Here is a 20042-nt window from a genome sequence, read left to right on the forward strand (position 1 = left end):
TCAAGATCCGTTACTAATTCGAAAACGTCACTTTAGATCTAGTAACGAAGGAACATTGAGTTGCTTCATTAAAAACGTATTGTATTAATTAAAAGCCATTGTATTATGTAGAGTAGATTAGAGTGAGACAGAGATGGACTGAGCGAGTGTGATTACGTGCATCTACTACAGCATTCATTCTTCAGCTCATCTTCACAATAATACATCAGTCTGAATGTCTGCTAAGGAAAGCGATATCTTTGTCGTACTGTCCTTTCATCTGTTAAGGTGATTTTCCGATGACAGCGCTGTTCGCTGCATTTGTTAACTGCATCTAACAAGCTGTTATTAAGAGTAAAATAACTTTCGTTTCAGTCTCTTTCAATATAAAAGTCTTTATTGCTGACTCGTAAAACAGTCACTTGTCGCCATCTAATGGAGGAATAATGTCACTAAAATCACCATCACGAACACACACTGTTTCCAAATACTATATACTACTATTATTTATATAAAATATTATTTATTGAATAAACAACAACAACAGTTATCATAAAGTTGCTAGGCAATTCAGTCAAAAGTGCAAAGTCAGCGCTCTGAGATACAGCATTAAAGGTACATAAAATATAACTGATAAAATTTAGCTTTCAGCTGAAACTATTTCTGGAACAAATAATAGATTAATGAGACCAAAGACCCATGAGATTTACCCAAAATGAATTATATCTCACGTTTAACCACTATAGTGACATCAGAGCCAGCGGGTGATTTTGAATTTTTGCATACTGTATATATATATATATATATATATATATATATTATATATATTCATTATTTTATGTTTTCCAAATAAATTATCCACTAACAAATTGAGACAGAAATGAATATCAACTCTCTCTTCTAATCATCACATTTCACCTATTTCTGACACAAAACCTGTGCATCTAAAATCATCTTTGTTGTGTTTGTTGTGCAGATCTGAGCGGTTTTATTATCATTCCAGCTGTGGAGATGCTCACCAGCCACTCTCTCAAAACACACATTTACTGCAGCTTCTCTCTTCATGTCAACAGCACAGGTTTTTGTTTTTAGGCTTTTTTTTTGTGAACGGCGTGAACCTCTGCTCCATCAAATTCGTCCCAGCGCGTCTCTGAGCGAGTACATCATTTGAATAACAGATGTTTATTAGTATAGGACGGTTAGCAGACCCTCTCTAGAGCTTCCGAGCTGGATGGATAATAAAAAATCAAAAGTTGAGACGGAAGGAGAAGAAAAAGTTAAAACCACTGTGATTGGATGTTCTGTGAATAGAGCACAAGCTCCGTCATGTGATCTTTACCTTGATTTTGTCACAGGCCTCTAAGCAATAACTAACAACGTATTCCCACACAATGCAACAAACTTTAATTTTTAAGGTTTTTCTGTGATTCACTGTGGTGCAAATTATTATTGTGTTATTTATTTTCACATAAATTTCAGAACTTATATCATTACTTATGAAACACTGGTTTAGCACAGAGAAGTTTTGTACTAATTTTTTTGCACGTTTTTTTAAAGGTAGTACTACTAATAATAATCCGACCAATCAGCACCCAGCAATCAGAAATAAGTTATACATATTTTTTTAATAATTTAACTTTAGAACATTCGAAGAGTGCAACTATTTTAAAACCTGGCATGAAATGAAAATTGCGACTGCGATCTGCATGCAGCGGATTCTCACAAGGGGGAAAAGCGTGTACGGGGAATGATTGCATCGCTGTTGTTTGCTAACTGCTGCATTCTCACGAGTGAGGGATTATTATCGGCCAGCTCTCTTCAATGATTTAGATGAACAAAGATTACGAGAGCACATGAATTAAAAAATATATATGAAGTATAACATTCCAGCTGATCCTGGGTGTCGTCAGCACGAGCTGATAAAAACATCACAATAACCCACAAGTCATTCACACCACTCCAGTCCAAGTTTTTTGGGTGAACTATTATTTGAATGCCATTATAATGCAAATGGCAATACTGTGATTAAGCTTAAGATGAATGTAAACTTATCACAAATGTAAACTTGGTCAAAGATTAATACCTATATTTGTGTTGTGAGTATTTCTGTGCCATACGCATGCCACTGTGTTATCTGTCATATGCATATTCTGTAGTATATATCTACCTGCTTGAAAAAAATATTGTTGATTATTGTTCCATATTTCAGTTTTACTCCAATTCAAAGTTTCTCTTAGAAACAATTTAACAGACACAACAATTATAAATATTTTGTGAAATAACTCAATATTTTTAGAAATGCATTTATTACAAAAACAGATATCTGTAAAAGATGATTTCTGACACAAGATGATTTCTGACACAAGGGCACAAAGACTGTCATCAACAGAATGTAGAATTACTGTCACAAATTTATTTATTTTCTTTCTTTCTTTCTTTCTTTCTTTCTTTCATTCACAGTCTGTTTATAATGATATTTGGGGAAAGCAATGAATGAGAATTACAATGTTTCTCTTCAGCTTTACACATGTAATATTACTCTAATAGTGAGGAGGAAAACAATATGCTGTCAGTTTAATACAAATCAATAGATTAATGCAATATTTGCTTTGGTTTCAGTACAGTGATAATATATAAGCCAATTATTTTGTTTTGGAAGAAGCATATTATATCACATATATATATTTTGTAATACATACTGCTTTTATATAAGATCAGTTTTTCTCAAACATTTTTAATGAATCTTTATACATAAATATGTAGTAGCTTTTATATTTTAGGAAAGGGTTTCCTCGGAATCCAAAGACATGCTGCATAGGTGAAACGGAGACCATAAATTGCCCATCGGTGTGTGTGTGTGTGTGTGTGTGAACATGTGAGTGTGTGTGTGTTAACCTTGCAATGGACCGCCGCCATCCATCTCGAGTGTTACCAAAGAAGCTGGGACCGGGCTCCAGCATCCCCACGACCCCACACAGGACAAGAGATGGATGGATGGTCCCCTCGCAAGGAGATCATTACATTTTGGGGGCCCTTAGCATGAAAAAGTTTGAAAAGCACTGCACTAGAGGTCACTGATATCACTTGCATTACTGTGAGGGAATATATTATTTGTTTTTATTTAAAATAATTTTTGTTTTAAAAAAATCTATCAATCTATCTATATCTATCTATCTATTATATATATATATATATATATATATATATATATATATATATATTGCAGCAAACAATTTCCACCCTGTGTGAACAGATTCAGATGCATAGTAAAGAGCCCTTTACACCAAAACAATACACTAATATAATCAACTTATTCTAAGTGCGTCTGCCACTTTAAATCCTCAAGCTCTTTAAAGCAGTGGATTCTAATCGGCTGTCAGTGTTTTTAAAAAAATCGTTCATCAGCTGTTCCTCAGTGTCGTTATCGTTATAGCTGTGGTGTGGACTGAATGAGAACAGTTTATTAAAACTGCACGGCGACAAGGTAATCCAGAGAACTGAAAGCGATTTTTGCCACCAAGGATGAAGATCCTAAAATTTGCACTCCTAAAATGATAAGACACTCCTTCTGAATGTTCAAATCCTGAATAATTGAGCTCCGGCGTAAGAAAAGAGATATTTCACTAACATCTCTAACAGCGAAACATTCGATCGTTGAATAGCGAGCTGCAATATTTTTCGGGCATCATTACTCAAACAAATAATTAACGGAGGGGCCAAAAAGTTGCGCTAGTCTTTCACAAAACAGACATCAAGCTTTCTGACCTTTATACGTTCTTCCATTTCTGGGACCCAGGGCAAAAAAGACACTCATTACTCCTAATACCTTGTAGCAATCAAGATGAAAAGCAAAAAACAGCGGCACAAGAAGGGTAAACTTTATTAAACTTCATTAAAGTCAAAGTCGGGGATCATGTCTGTAATGGTCACACTCAGCAGAGGGCGAGCAGCAACAAATCATCTCTCAAAGAAGGCTTTTTTTCCAGCTTAATGGCTGGGTAATTTATACTTTGATGTCGTTTGAGTGTAGCTATCACTGTCTAAGGGCTGTTTATTCTGTTTATGAGGTCTAAATAATTCCTGGCTCTTTTTACCCATAAACCCTAAGCAACAATTAACAGCTGCGGACATCCCGAGCAGAGGCAGATGCATAATGAGGAAGAAAGAGCAGATGAAAAAAGCTGTAAGAGCAGGGGGGAGAGATTACAAATGAGCACCGTGCAAATGATACCAAAGTGAATCCAGTAGCATCTCAAAGCATCCAACACTCCAGCAATTGACTGAACTGCTCGATTGAAATTGAATGTTCTCTCCAGAGAGCCATCCAGAGCTGCTCCTGACAATGGGACTGGGTCGTCTGCGCCTGTTATTAAACACAGCCGTTCATTGGTTGCTCTGTTTCCCTGCTGATTTTAATTTGCTATTAGCAGTCGACACATACGTCCCCGAGGCAAAACAATCAAAATGATTATCTACAGTAAATGCACACGTAAATATACAGACGTATGGAGGCAGTCCTGATCAAATACAGGTAATGTGTCAAAGTAACGCTCTTTTTTTTAATTAATTCACTAATTTATACACTAAAACGCAATTAACATATACAACGACGGAATTGAAGTTATTTTAGGGGATGTCAAAAAAAAAAGCATTAAAAGAATTAAAGGAAACCTTAAAATTATATTTGTATATTTTTTGTTTAGAATTTTACTAAGTGCATAACAAATGTATAAACACAAAAAATCTACAAAGAACATGCTTCTATAATCCAGTCTCTGAGGTGCTGAGCACTGAATGAATGCAAATATTCATTTATTCGCATATATAAATATGAGTGTGTCGTGCATTTAAAATCATTTAATGCACGGCAAGCCGTTGACTGTCCCTTACTTCATTGCTATTATATATGTATTTGAAATCATTTTAAAGGCTATTGTTCTATTTTCTATTTTTATCACTACAATACACACACACACACACACACACACACATATATATATATCGATTACTCGATTAATCGTCAGAATAATCAACAGATTACTCGATTACCAAAATAATCATTAGTGACAGCCCTATTTTCAAAGACTAAAATTAGATGCCATTATTAGACTAAAATGTACTAAAACGAATGAACATTGATTAATATTATTTAATGGATATTAACAATTTATATAGAAAAATAGTCTGTGCACTTCAATGGGTAAAGACAAAATGCTTTTTACTTATTTTGAGATGAATGAACATGATGCTTTTTCATACGTGTCCAACACAAAACTAAAAGTAGATGTATAAGAACTCGCCACATGTTTTCAACTACACTTTAAGAGATTTGTCCTTTCCTCTGTAAAGTCACTGACCCACATAACAGAGATGCCTAAAAAAAGACTCTAGATCTGCTGGAAAGGGTGCAGGACCGGAGACCTCCTGACTGTGAAAAGCACTTGAAGGAAACGAGTGAGCAAGAAACGCCAGAAGCAGCCCACCGCTGTCTCCGCCGGCAATTAAAACAGCCTGAAACTACAGGCCGCAATCAGGTAATTAAGCATTAGCAGATCATCGGCACGCTTATGAGTGCAACCTTCACCAGCACAATCATCCTAATACGGTCAGTAGCTAAAACGGCAAACCTGCCATCCCGTCCTTAATTGTCGGCCCATCAATCCGTAATTTAGCTCGCTGTCCCACATAACAGCTTGATAAACAAGAGCGGCCTAATTACAGCTCGCACATCCCGACCCATTCCTCTCAGCGCAAACAATGAATAAAGTGAGGTTAAGAAGAACCCCGTGCTTGCACAATCACACCGTCTGTAACACTCGTCTCGGGCAAGTGGAGATCAAAGACAATGCTCCCCTTCCACCTCAACATTGTAGGGCTTTTTTTCCTTCCCGCTCCGGAAAGCACGAGTTAGGCCGGCCTAAGTTTGCTCTGTGCTCGCTGGATCGGGCATGACAGGGATCACGGCTAAACCCCGAAGGACAGGTGCTGCGTGGCTGGGGAAAGAGAGCAGCTCCCTCGTGCTCCTCGCAGGTCACTTCCAAGCAGCGCGTGAGCGCGAGAGCGCGGCGGCAGAAGGCCCTTAACGGGGAGCGTTGGCTGCTAGCCTGTAATTAGCTTGGACAGCTCAGGCTCAAAGAGAGAGAGGGAGGCAGCCAGGCTACATCATAATGAGCTCAGCTGGGATTAGGAGGACAGGCAGCAGGCAAGGTGGGGGCGTGAAAGAGTGAGCCCTCCTGAAGGAGCGAGCCGGGGGTAGAGATCAAGCAGGGAGGGCCGGGCCGCGCTGGCTGCCAGGGTTAGACCCCTCAGCAAAGGATGGGCCAAATGAGGCCTGGCAAGGAAAGGGCCAAGGCGGCCTAATGAAGCGCGACACCTCCAGCAGACGAGATCAGCAGTAATTAACACGCGTGCGCGCACCGACTGTCACCGATCGTACCCCTGAAGAACCTCCAGGGAGCAACCCTCGAGACAGAAGTGTCAGTGTGTTTAGCTGCTGCGAGCGTCTGGAGTCCAGCATCTGTATTCACCACTGCTTCCAGAAAAACATTTGTTTGCATGTGGTTTTTTCAGTCGACGCCGTGTAGAACGCGTGACATTCGGGAAACGTTTAATTTCCTGCACGATGGATCAAAAGATTTAGCATCCTTGCTTCGGGAGCATGACATTTCAGTCCCTAGAGGCAAGCGCTGTAACTTTGGGTAAATGTGTTGAAGGGGTCATTAAAAGCCTATTTTACACAAGTTGATATGATTCTTTAGGGTCTTAATGAAAAGTCTGTAACATAGTTTGGTTAAAATTTCTCAATGGTAGTGTAAAAAACACTTTTTTACCCTGTAAAACACAACTCTTCTCAGGGCAAGCCGTTTTGTAGCATTTTCCGTTAAATGTTAATTTATGTTCTTCCGAGCATCTCTGAGGGACTGTTTACTTTAGCCACATTCATCGTGAAACTTGCTAATTAGCACGCTATTAGGAAAGGCTTATTATTAAGATTTGCAAGGGGCTTGTTTTTGTGACGTCACACAGATAGGAATCTTAGATCTGCTCGATTTGAGAAATGGGTAAAGATTTTAGTACATTAAAAAAAACACTGGGTGGTTTTTATCATTATAGGGTGGTTGTGTACACACACTGCCAACACACATTTCAGTTCAAACAGCTTGTAAAAGTGTATGTAGCATCCGATGACCCCTTTAAAAAGTCTTGAAACGGACAGCGAGTTATGTTTGAGATATGATTGTGTGAAGTGAAATCGTAGCAGAATCCTGCTGAGTGTTAATAATGACTGCGACGGCTCTACATGACCTGACAAAACCACAGACACTTACATGTCAGAGAGTAGCTTCTTGTTCTCCTCATTATAAAACCAATTTCTTCCATGAATCCTCGCTGTCCTGCTGCACTTGTGTTTTGCATTTTAGCCTGAAACACGGGCGAAACAAAAACAGTTATACAAATAGAAGCCGCTTTCTGACTCGAAACATATTGTATGATAACTTAAGCTTGCCACTCGCTTTCTGTGAGTCCTCGGAGCAAACAAAATCATTATCACCATCATCAGACATATTAATAGGAATTTCTCCAAATAAATCCAAGATTATGTCCATAAAATTGTTATTATGGGGCTTGTTGACTTAACATATATTACTAATAACTTATAACACATTTGATTGCTCACAGAATTCTGCCATCAGCCACCAGAGGGCGTCACTGGCTGACAGTCGATATTTTGGTCAAAAAAGACCCAATGTGAAGCGCATCAGCAGGACAGGACTTTATTTTCTTTCTTTTTTTTTTTTTTTTGGTGCTGTATGTCTGAAATGCATTAAAAAGTAGTTGAACCCGGATGTGTGTCAGATCCATGTCAGGATTTAAAAAGACAGCGCTGCTTTAAAAAAAAGTCAAGCCTGCTGCAGTCTGTCATTGAAGGACATCACAGAACAAAAGAAAAAGAGAAATCACTCACTGCTCTGTTCGATGATTAACTTCTGTAGCTTGAATAAAGATTCATCTATTTTAAATGTATAGTTATTGTGATGTTTTAAGTTTACTTAAATTAAAAGTTATGTTCTTCAAAGCATGGTTTTGGTTTTAAATTATACTGTAAAGATGAATGGCTACAATTAATAGCTAAACTTAATTTAATAGAGACATCAGTAGCAGTATTGCTATCAGTGTTACTGGCCTTCATTAATAATAGGCTACTTAGTAATAAGATGCCATCTTTTTGTTGTTTCCACAATAATTTGGAGATTCAGTGAGAAATTATGACAATATAAAAATGTTATATTAATATGCAATTAATTGCAATTAATTACAGAAAAATGTGCGATAGTTATTTTTTTTAATCGACTGAAAGCACTAGTTACGGCACTAGATTCCCCATGTATTCAACAGAATATGGCATGTTATGAGTAAAAACACAGTTCCTTTTTATTACAGATCACGTGAAGCAATTGTATATAAAGATCAGTGTGTGTGTGTGTGTGGTGTGTGTGTGTGGTGTGTATACATCATTCATCGTCATCTGACTATTCTAATGTCTGATTCGATTTATTTGTATCAAACTTTACTTCCAGAGCAGAAGTGAAAATTTCATATTCAGTGTGATGTTTTGCTGTTTCATATGGTAAAACAAACAAACAAATAAATGAATAAAGAGGAGAAAAAACCTGAAATCCAGTTTCTGCGTCATTAATCTGCAGTGTGAACATAACCTTTATCGTCCAGACAAACTGCTGATTCAAAATGAAAACGATCAGTTCAGTTCCTTCCACTGATACTGTAATGTCTGCGAGGTCTCGCTCAGTTTGTGCTCCACTTTTAAGTCAATATTACACGAGCAGGAGAGCTCTGCAACACAAATACTATTTAAACCCTACTCCACAGACGCTTTCGGCTCATAACGTCCTTGAACCTGCTGTATGGCAGAGCGCCTTGGGTTTCTGATCCCACGTCATGAGAACGCTCTCTCCTCAGCTAACAGCTTCACCAGCAGATCTTCCGTTCTAATCCATCGTGAGATTCAGCATTAAAAGCTATGAATGTCCTCCTGAAGGATGCGCTCATCCAAACAGCATCTCCATCCCCCTCAAGCCTCCTCCAGCTCCGTCTCTCTTCATTATGCAGCGAGCCAGTAAAACGGCCAGGACTTCTCCGAAAGGGAAGAACGGCGCAGCGACTAATTTCTTTTGATTCAGCGAATATGTTTATGAGCGCAACTTTGATCAGCGTGCGGATGTTTTAATAAGTTTTAATTTTATTTACACATCCCAATGCACCCAGTCTGATTTAAAAACTTGAAAATCCCTTCTGGAGGAAGAAAGGCTGTGTTTTTATGTTTTGCTAATAGTGGTCTTGTTAATGGTGAGTGACGTGGAGGGTTATGCAGGGCTGCAGCGCTCTAATGAGACTCCTGCCGGGGGCCGCGCTCGCTTGTGCTAATACACGCGTAATAACGCTAACTCCAGACTGACGCAGGCCTGACCATCAGAAACAAGCTCAAGCTAGCACCTCGCATACAAATGATTCCACCGGTTTTGAGAGCATTAGCCTAATGAGTGTAACCGCCTTCAAAACGCGTTCGTTCAAGCAGGTAGCGCGTAAATCAACTGCCTGAACACCACCAGCTCTGTGCGGCAAGGAAGCGTTCCCCAAACAAGCCTGGAACGCTTACTAAAACAAGGAGCTCCATGGTAAAAGCAAAGCGTTTTTTTTAACCACTTATCAAAACTGAAGAGGAAGGAGATTATCAGAGACTATTTCTCTCTTAGAATCACACCACAAACACAACCACACACGACAGCAGCGAGGGGGTACAAATCACACTGCTTTCCCACGGGATCACGTCTGCAACTGCGCACTGTTTTCTTTAATAACCCAAAGCAGAGCACGGCGGACCAGGTCAAACACTATGCATACCGTGTGGATACTCTCACTACGCCTCTATTATATCAGTTTAAAAGGCTTGTGACAAAGAAAAGGGGGAAAGGTCTAGCGGGGGTTGGGAAATTGTCCCGACATTTTGCTTGCTCCCAGGGGTTTAGGGGTTAAAAAATCAAAGACTCAAAGACGAGAATCAAAACCTTTTCTGTCGAATCTTTTCCCCACGCTTTGTTTCTTCCTCTCTATGTCTGCCGAGTTAATAAACAGTTCCCCTTGGCCCGTTGCAGGATTGAAAGTACTTCTGTCACTCCTCTTCACGAGAGCCAAGGCCTGTGTTGGGCTCTGGGAGACCATGCTACAGGTCCGGCAACTCTATGTTTATCTTTTTAGTGTCGTGTGCAAACTGAGATGAGAAACAAACGCTTGAGAGGTACTATTGCTATACAAACATCGCAATTTTATAGTTTTTTTTTTTTTTACCAGTTGCCTAATAACCACCTGTCTCAATACAAGGCCACTTATTTCCCAAACTCTTTACACACAGCTGCAGCTTCTTGGCACAGCAGTGCTGGACTTCCAGGTGATACTTTAGTTGTTGAAAATCTTAATGCTTTATTGCTGACATGAGCCTATAAAACTATGTTACTAACTATTAAATGAGGCAGCACATTAGGAGTTTACTGATACTAAAGGTCCCAGCGCTAATGGTGAGTTATTAGTGGTAATTGGTTCCCCAAAGTGTGGACCACAATTTCACACTCCCAAAATTACAGATATTTGATTATGGATTTTGCTGATGCGTTTTTTAAAGAAAGGCAATACATTTTTTTTGTGGTCTAAATAAATAATAAAAAAAAAAAAAACCTGTTAATTGTTAGTTATTATTCTTCAGGGCGAATTAAACTATTACTACACACCAAAAACCATTGTACCATCAATTCCAAGGCAAGGCCCTTTATGTATATCAGCGCCCCCCTTTAAACAAAACACCAGATGTGTGTCAACACAAACTGAAACAACATTCATTAGAAACACAGTGTGTCAATAAATGCAAAAATGACAGTTTAAACGGCAAGTCATCATTAATTTTCAGTGGCATAGTCATCCTGCAGCTCCCCGTCACGTTTACATAGTATCTGAGGCCAAGTCATCTCCTGACAAACCTCCCTCTCAACCCCCCAGTCAAACGATATCTCTGTAACAGGAAGTGTGATTATTGCAATCGCTTGGGATATGATAATAAAATGCACAATATCATCGATTTTAAAATGTTAGGGATAGTTTCTTTAATTAAAAGCTCACTTTTCCTAGAGTTACATAAACACATCCAGCTAATTCATTTTTTTTTCCAGGGCCCCAATTTAAGATATCTTAACATGATAATTAAGGATTTTGATATATCACTTAAAGAACTCTATGTTTTTTTTTTTTTGTTGGCATTGAATTTGATCAAGACTAAATTAAGTTACATTGCACATTATAAAGTGCAAGCTAATTTTAGTCCCCATACTGACCCACACCGGCTTTAGTGCTACTAATGCCAATGGATTGTGTGTACACGTCACCAACAAACTCTCATTGGCGGGCGCAGTTTTCATTTACAGTCCAAAGGAGAGAGAGAATAAATAAATAAATCTGATAACTCACATAGACAAAAAATAAAAAAAACTGTTGGGCCTTGTTGCCATGGTGAATGCTTCATACCCTGATACCCCTGTGCGAATTATTTCTATTTTTAAGTGGTCCTGGCCCTGAAACATTTGCATCTGTGTGACCAGGCCACAATAACCAGAGATGATTCTTCACACACTTTCCTTTCCACAAATAATGTAGATAAAACTGGCGCCTAGCCACTTCAGGCTGATTCAGGGACTAGTGTGTGCTTAGCTGACGCTCATGTCCGTCTCCACAGCAAGTTCATAATATCACACAAGGGCACGGCTGACCAATTCAACCATCAGCTCGGGTTTGGACTTCTGCATTGCCACATAATGCCAGCCAGGGCACTGTTCTGGGAGAGTTTCGGAAAGAAAACACCCAGGTGGGGGGTGAAGGACAGTGTGGTTACCGGGTGTATGATTCGACGGTGCAAACACGTTCCATATGGAGGGGGAAAAACAGCAAAGCCATCCCAGTGTGATCCTTTCTGATCTCAACAGCCAAATCAACAACAGAGGCATGGAAAAAAAAAGTGCCATATTGCTTATTTTAATAAAAGACCACACCTGGTTCTGAGTCTCTGGCCTCTGTGAGGTAAAAAACCAAAAACAATACAACCATATTTCCGCCTCCGACAGCAAACTCAAGAACATTCCTCAGCAGCGTGAGCGATCCTCCAAAACACACGCGAACATAAACAGCAAGAAAAAATCACTGTCCAGAGAGCTCAGTATTATATGATTATCTAATGATACTGCATAACTAATGCCAGTTTGATTACGAAGTGAACCTAAGCCCCACATAACATATAAGGCCTAGTTGTTTTCTATTTATTTTAAGTTGTCCGGGACCAATTATACAGGCTCTTCCTAAAAACCTGCCTTGATAGGTTTTTGCCAGATCAGGGGTATCTGCAGGATATTGAAGCTCTATTTAACGGACTTTTTAAGACCTGCACAAAATAACATTTAAAAAGGACTGTAATAAAAGCATATTTAGCATTCAGATACAGGTTTGCACAAAAACAATCTTTATTTTATATTTTTTTTAATTATGTAAACTTAACATTCTTCAGCCTTTTTTGTTAAAACCATTTTTTTTTAGACAATGTAGGACAAAAGTATGAATTATATATTAATTTAAAACAATTACTATCAATAAATATTATAGTCTATTACATTAAATAACATAAATATTTGTTACTGTCTTAAAATTGTTGATATTTTATAATGCATAATATTCTTGTCGATCCACTAGTTCACCATTTACAATCTTTGTGTTTGCTGCATAAAAACGGGTGATTTTTCATATTGGTCTGAAACACAAAAACAGCAGATGGGCTTTTATTAAAAATGCACCTATTCTCTGCCAGGCAGGGGAGGTGCTTTCGGAAACGGCAGAACAATACAGCGGTTTCCCCGGTAACGGCATGTAAACAAAGCAGCAGCATGTGATTTTGAAACATTGCAAATTCATCGCCTTTTGAAGTTTAATCGTACATTAAGTTAATTGCAATTCTTGTGTCACAGTACCTACATTTAAGGACCTCCTTGAAAATCATAATTAAGGACTTGCTTGTAACATTTAAGACTGTTTATGGCTTTTCAACTGATTTTATACAAACTAAATTTAGGAACAGTCACTGCCGTTCACAAATCTGGGGATCAGTGAGATTTTTATACTTTTTAAAGAGACGTTTTCTGTCATCAAATGCTGCATTTATTATAGCAAAAATACAGAAAAAAACATTAATATTTTGAAAGAGTCATTACAATGTAAAATAACTGTGTCTATGGAAATATCTGTAAAATGTAATTTATTCCCTGTGATCAGAGATGAATTTTCAGCACATACTCCAGTCTGCTTTCGTGTATTGTTAGAAAAAAAGTATCACAGGTTCACCAATAAAATAATAATAATAATATAAAAAAAAAATAATAATAAAATAAAATAAGCAGCAATAACTGTTTCTAGCATCACTAATAAATCATCATATTAGAATGAATTTCTGAAGATCATGTGACACTGAAGACTGGAGTAATGATGCTGAAAATACAGCTGCACATCACAAAAATAAATTACAGTTTAACAGATATAGAAAACAGTTATTTTAAATTGCAGTAATATTTCACAATTTTTTTTTTTTTTGTATTTTTTAAATAAATGCAGCCACGATGAGCAGAAAAGACTTCTTTAAAAACCACAAACAGTCTTACTGATCTTTATAAGGAACAGTGCCAGTGACCTCCACTGCTCCTAACACTTCCTAACATAAGAACACACTCAGCCTTTACTAACTGAATTCAGTGTGCTCAGAACTTCTTATTTTTATTTGTGAATGTCACCCATTTACATTAGTTTAACTGTGGAAACAAAGTAGGCTCACGTTTAGAAAAGAAAACATCAGGATCCTGTGACTCTAGGGTCTACAGAGCCTAAAATTCAGCTCGTATCACAGGCTTCAGACAGAATGCAGACTTTCTTCAGGTGAGTCAGAAGAACAGGTCACAGGAAGAGTACGGAAACATCTATATTAAAAAGATTTAGATTAACCAATTATGTTTGGTTTTTGTTAAGTTTGTGGCAGGAAATTAAAAATCCCCCTATCTATGTTCTTAATGCATGCTATTAATCTTGTTGTGACTGGATTTTTTTGGTGTTGGATAATCCGTTACTCTCAGATGAATGTGACAATACGGAAGAAAGATCTGTGGCTGATTCAGTTTCATTGTAGCTTAAAATGAAAAGATAAAGGTTAATTTTGGTGAAACATCAAAGAATATGTTTCTTAAGGTGTCTTTCTTGTGTTGATAATCAGAGGTGGAAAGAGTATGAAAATATTCTACTCAAGTAAAAGTACCATTACATGAATGAAATTTTACTTAAGACAAGGTAAAAGTACCAGTCTAAAAAATATACTCAAGTTAAAAGTAAAAAGTAGTTCATTTTAAAATGTACTCAGAAGTAAAAATTACTTATTACATTGTTAACAGTGGAGGGAGGCAATATTGGGACAGGACCAAAGGTTTCAAACTCAGTTCCTTGGAGGGCCATGGCCCTGCCACAGTTTATATATAAACCCTAATTAACAACACCTGATCCAGCTAATCTAACCTTTAGGCTTATTATTGAAAACTGCTGAGTAGGTTGCGGCAGTGGAGCAGGTTGGAACTAAACTCTGGGCCTGGCTAAAACAAACGGCCCTCCAGTAACTGAGTTTGACACCCCAGGGAAGCCCTTTTAAATCTTCAAACCAGTTGAAGGAAATCATTTTTTTATAATCATAAGACCATTTGGGCTGCGTTTACCAGGCAAATTAAAATCAGAATTATTAACAAAATTAATCTTTTTCAATATCCAGATAAGTTGCATCTGAAGTGGCCATTTAAATGTATTTACACACTGATTACTGCAGGACATGAATGCATTTAACCTGCATATTACACATGCACACAAAAATAATGTTTTTGAATATACACACATAAATGGTTGAGTACACAATTGAAAATTCTAAAAAAGAAACATTAAATGTGAAATTAAATTCGCCATTAGGTGTCAGCAAGTCCACTGCTAATAGTTGGCGTCATTGCTATTGGAACCGAATCATTTAAATGGTTGATTCATTCAGTACGCGAAACCACCATCATATCCTCATAGGGACGCACAAAAACTGTGCTATGGTGGCTGTGTTTGGACATTATATTTGTTGAAAAAAAAAAGAAAAAAAAAAACGGCAATATGGTGGCTAAGCCGCTAAGTCTCTTAATTAACTTCTGTGTATTGACTGCTGTAAAAAAAAAACAAAACAAAACACTGTAACATGCCTGCTTTTGGGAAGACAACCCACTCTTTCCGTGTGATACTGATTTAATATATGAAAAAATGATATATATATATATATATATTTTTCCCCCAATATCTGTATCAAGTTTGTGTCACTTTATGCATTTTAACAGAACTCAATCCGGCAGTGCAAGAACGCACTCGAAATGCTGCGCACTAGTCTAATCTACTGGACCGACAACGGCACTCGGGTTTTGTTTGGGTTTTTGGCACAAAATACGTAGCAAATCGCACATCGTTCAATAATTAGCGATTATCGCAGATACGCACCCCCTGCGACCACTGTCATTTTTGGCTACTTTGTGCAAAACCTTTTGCTAAACTGTCCAAAGCTTTCATTTTAAACCACCACTGCAAGTATTAACCTTACCTCTACACGCTTGCGCAGGGTTGATGGTCGGGCTTTTACTAAGCTGCTAGTTTGGTCTCACCAGGCAAACACAGCTTAGGCTTACACTGCATAATAGAACATAAAAATATTCATGGGGTTCAGTTCATTTTCCTTGAGTTCAACTTCAGCAGAATACTACACGTTTTCGTTTTCAGCTGGTCTTTGCAACCATAACGCGTCTTTTCTGTCTGCATCTTTCTTGTGATTTTAGCGTCAGTTTTCTCTCCTGCCCATTATTTACTGCAGAGTAAGTTTCCAGGGAGCGGATTTTTTTTTTTTTTTTTTGATTTATTTTTTTACTCAGAATTTAATGTGTTTTTAAATGGTAGCGAAAATACAATAACTTCAAACAAAATATACTTAAGTAAAAGTAAAATTACCAATTTTAAACATTAACTCGAATAACACAAAAAAGTACCTAATTACATAACACGAGTAATGTACTTTGTTACTTTCCACCTCTGTTTGATAAGACACCGTGAGCCGGCATAACTCTAAAAATTATCCAGAACTTTTCTAACATACTACACAATCGTGTTTGATAATTCTCATATTTGTTAAGGCATTATTTCTCTACTATAACAGACTCAAGCGCACGTTAAAAAACAAAATCTAACGAGACCAAAGTCACGACGCCTTGCGTATTGGTTAGAAGGTGTGAAGATCACTACCAAAGGTTTTATCAAAGAGAGGTTGTTTTTTTCCTTCTGGATTTGTTCTGGATCTTGATAGCGTTTTCCACGCACCCCTGCACCTGTACATTACTGTGGCCTGACATCTCTCCTGTCAGGCCAATAGGAAAAAGGCTGAGTCTCCCGGCACTTAACACCGGAGCAGGAGTAACGCCTCATTGAGCCGGGTCCTCCACCAATGCCCGTAAATACTGCTCTTTGCTTCACATCTATTTGAGGAAAAAAAAGGGGGGGCGTGGGGGGGGATGGTCTCCGCCAAAGATTACATGGGACTGTTTCGGGTGAACATATCGATTTTCCTGACCCAGAAGGCCCTCTATTATTCTGACCCTTTAGCCAAGGCGAACTTTCTGGCAGAGACCGCAGCGCACCTTTCAGCTTGAGTGGCCCAGGGCCAGGAGAACTCGTCGAAACGGCTTTCTGAAGGGGGATAGCTTGTTTCCCGCCTGCTAATGACACGGCAGCCCTGCTGGGCAGGAAATGCAGGGCCCTGAACCCTGTTATTATTAACAAGGACAAAGAGAACAAGCCGGCCCCAGACCGGCTGCCAATGTGACAAGTATGGATTTACTGCTCAGAAATTCACAAGAGGACACTCAGCCTTCAAACAGAAAGAGCGAGAATCTGAGACAGAGACGTGAAGAAGCAGAGTCGCTAAGCAGTCCTGCTCTCTTGATTTGACCAATGTTTCGTGTCTCATTGACATCACTGCATTAAAGCGGCCGGCATTCTTCCACACTTGCTAGAGATTCAATACTGACCGGTAGCATGAGTCGCCTCCACACCGCTGCACTGACCTTACAACCGTAGCTTTCTTGAACGACCAAAACACCAGTCTAGATTAGTTTTCCTCGATCCACTTTGTAGAGTCGGACGGCAGAATGAAGTATAAGACAGCAGGCTAGGAACAGAGCGAGAGAGAGAGAGAGACAGACAAGACAGAGATATAACAGAAGAGGGACATGGATGATTGTTTTAGTGAAGACGTGAGTTCTTCAGCAGTCTTCTCTCCCGCGCCTCATTCCTCAGCAGACAGTCGTGTGTTGTGTGTGGTGTGAGAGATATAGAGTGTGTTGTGAGTGTGTGTGTGTGTGTTAGAGACGAGAGAGTGTGTGTGTGTTGTGTGTGGTGTGTGTGTGGGGGTGATAGAGAGAGTGTGTGTGTGTGTGTGTGTGTGAGAGTGTGTGTGTGGAGAGAGAGAGTGAGTGGAGAGTGTGTGTTGTGGTGTGAGAGAGAGAGTGAGTGTGTGTGGTGTGTATGTGTGTGAGGGTGTGTGTGTGTGTGTGCGAGAGACGCGGACGCGTGTGTGTGTGTGTGTGGGTGTATGTGCGTGCGCGGTGCGTGTGCGACGTGCGCGTGTGGTGTGTGTGTGTCCGAGCGCAGCCGCGCGAGTGTGCCGCTGTGTGTGGTGTATGTCGCCGCAGTGTGTGTGTGGCTGTGTGATGCGAGCGTCGAGTGTGAGTTTGTGTGTGTGTGTGAGTGTCGTGTGTGTGGGCCGCTGTGTGAGAGAGGCTAGTGAGTGCGGCGAGTGTGTGGTGTGAGCCGACGCGAGCGTGTGTGGGTGTGTGTTTTGCAGCGCCGTGCTAGAGAGAGAGCAGTGTGTGTGTGGTGTGTGGTGTGGGTGTGTCTGAGCGCGCGCGCCGCGCGCGCGCGCGCGAGAGTGGGTGTGTGTGTGTGTGTGTGTGTGGAGTGTCGTTTGTGAGTGTGTGGTGTGGTGTGTTGTTGTGTGGTGTGTGTGTGTCTGTGCGCGCGCGCGCTGGTGTGGTGGGTGAGAGCGAGAGTGGTGTGAGTGTGTGTGTGTGTGTGTGTGTGAGACCGCAGCGCGGTGTGGTGTGTGTGTAGTGTGTGCGTGTGTGTGTGCGTGTCTGTGCGGTGTTGTGTCGTGTGTGTGTGTGTGGTAGTGTGTGTGAAGGGCGAGCGAGCGAGCGTGTGTGTTGTGTGTGTTGTGTGTGTGTGTGTGTGCGCGTGTTGTGTGGTGTGCATTTGTGCGTGTGTGTGGTGTGTGTGTGTGTGGTGTGTGTGTGTTGTGTGCGCTCGACGCGGACGCAACGTGTGTGTGGTGTGTGCGGTGTATGGTGTGTGCGCGCGCGCCGCGTCTAGTGGGTGTGTGTGTGTACTTGTCGTCGAGCGTGTGTGGCGCGACTTGCGTCGCGTGGCTGTTGTGTGTGTGTGGCTGTGCGACGTGGGGGTGCGCGGGTTTGTGATGCCTGCGCGGGTGTGTTGTGTGTGCTGTGCTGTGCGGTGTAGCGGGTTGTGTGTGCGGGGTGCTGCGGGCATGCGTGTTGTTAGTGTGTGGTGGTGCATTGCGACGGTATGGGGATTATGCAGTGCGCGCAAAAAGCGGCGCGTGTGTGTGTCGATGTGTGTGTGTGTGGTGTGTGCGCGCGTGTGTTGTGTCGCGTGTGTGCATGTGGTGTGTAGTGTGTGTAGGTGTGTGGGTGCCGTGTGGTGTGTGTGTTGGGGCCGTGTGCTGTGTTGTGTGTCACCGAGTGTGTTGTGGTGGGTGCCTGTGCGTGTGTGCGCGCGTGTGTGTGTGTGGTCGCGTGTGCGTGTTGTGTGTGTGTTGTGTGTGTGCTGTGTGCTGTAGCGTGCGCAGTGTTGGGTGTGTGTGTGGGGTGGGTGTGTGTGTGTGCGTGTGCCGAGGGTGTGTGTGTGTGTTTGTGTGCGGGTGCGGGGCGTGTGTTGTGGGGGTGCTGGTGTTTGTGCGGTGTGTGCGTGGGGGTGGGTGTGAGGTGTGGGTGTGTGTGTGATGTGTTGCGCGTGTGTGTTGGGTGGGGTGGGGCGCGGTGTGTGTGTGGGTGGGTGGGGCGCCGCGCGCAGTGTGGTGCTGGGTGGTGGTGAGAGAGCGCGCGGCGTGCGTGTGGGGTGTGTGTGGATGATGAAAGGTGGAGGTCAGTTTAGAGGGCAGCCGTTCAGAGGAACAGCTCTGTCTCTACCTGCTATGAGCTCCTTCATGCGAAACCGTCAGAACACACACCTATTCAGATGTGCACTACGTTTTTATTCTCAGTGTCTCAGACGACATAGAGGTGTTAGACTGAACTCATTTTTCATTCTATTTATATTTATTAATTTGCTTTTATTATTTTGTTAATGGTATTAATTCAAACTGTCTCACAACATTACATTTGCGAGCATAATGACATTTTAATTAGAAATATAATTCACTAAAATATTTAGTTTGTGGCCATTAAACTGTTCTTATAACAAAATGAAATTATTTATAGCTGCAATTTGTAATTATTTATATATGTATATTTTCCCAGTTACATATGCTTTTGTTTATTTCAGTGCCAAAAAAGTTTTGTGCAATATTATTACAATTTAAAACAGCTGTTTTCTGTGTGAATCTCTGTTAAACTGTAATTTATTTCTGTGATGNTCGCACATACAGTTTGTACAGTATAAAAACCATTATGCCTATGGGATTTCCCCACTTTTCACAAAATCAAACGTTTGTGTGTGCGTGTGTGTGCGTGCATGCGTGTGTGTGTGTGTGTGTTCACTACTGTTTGTGTGTTCAATATTGTGTTTTTTTTTTTTTGTGTGTGTGTATGTGTGTGTGTGTGTGTGTGTGTGTGTGTGTGGTTCTA

General features: G+C 40.3%; 1 long non-coding RNA gene across 1 annotated transcript in view; it reads right to left on the reverse strand.

Moving 5' to 3' along the window:
* LOC122146719 overlaps nucleotides 1-8898 on the reverse strand; it is a 28469-nt gene extending 19571 nt beyond the window's left edge. The window contains exons 1-2 of the long non-coding RNA XR_006161239.1: nucleotides 8652-8898; nucleotides 7308-7401 (exon numbers count right to left, since the gene is read on the reverse strand). This is a non-coding gene — a long non-coding RNA (uncharacterized LOC122146719). The remainder of the gene's footprint in view (nucleotides 1-7307; nucleotides 7402-8651) is intronic.
* Nucleotides 8899-20042: the final 11144 nt, after the last annotated feature.

This window comes from Cyprinus carpio, chromosome A1 (assembly GCF_018340385.1).
Source record: "Cyprinus carpio isolate SPL01 chromosome A1, ASM1834038v1, whole genome shotgun sequence".
NCBI classification, from domain to species: domain Eukaryota; kingdom Metazoa; phylum Chordata; class Actinopteri; order Cypriniformes; family Cyprinidae; genus Cyprinus; species Cyprinus carpio.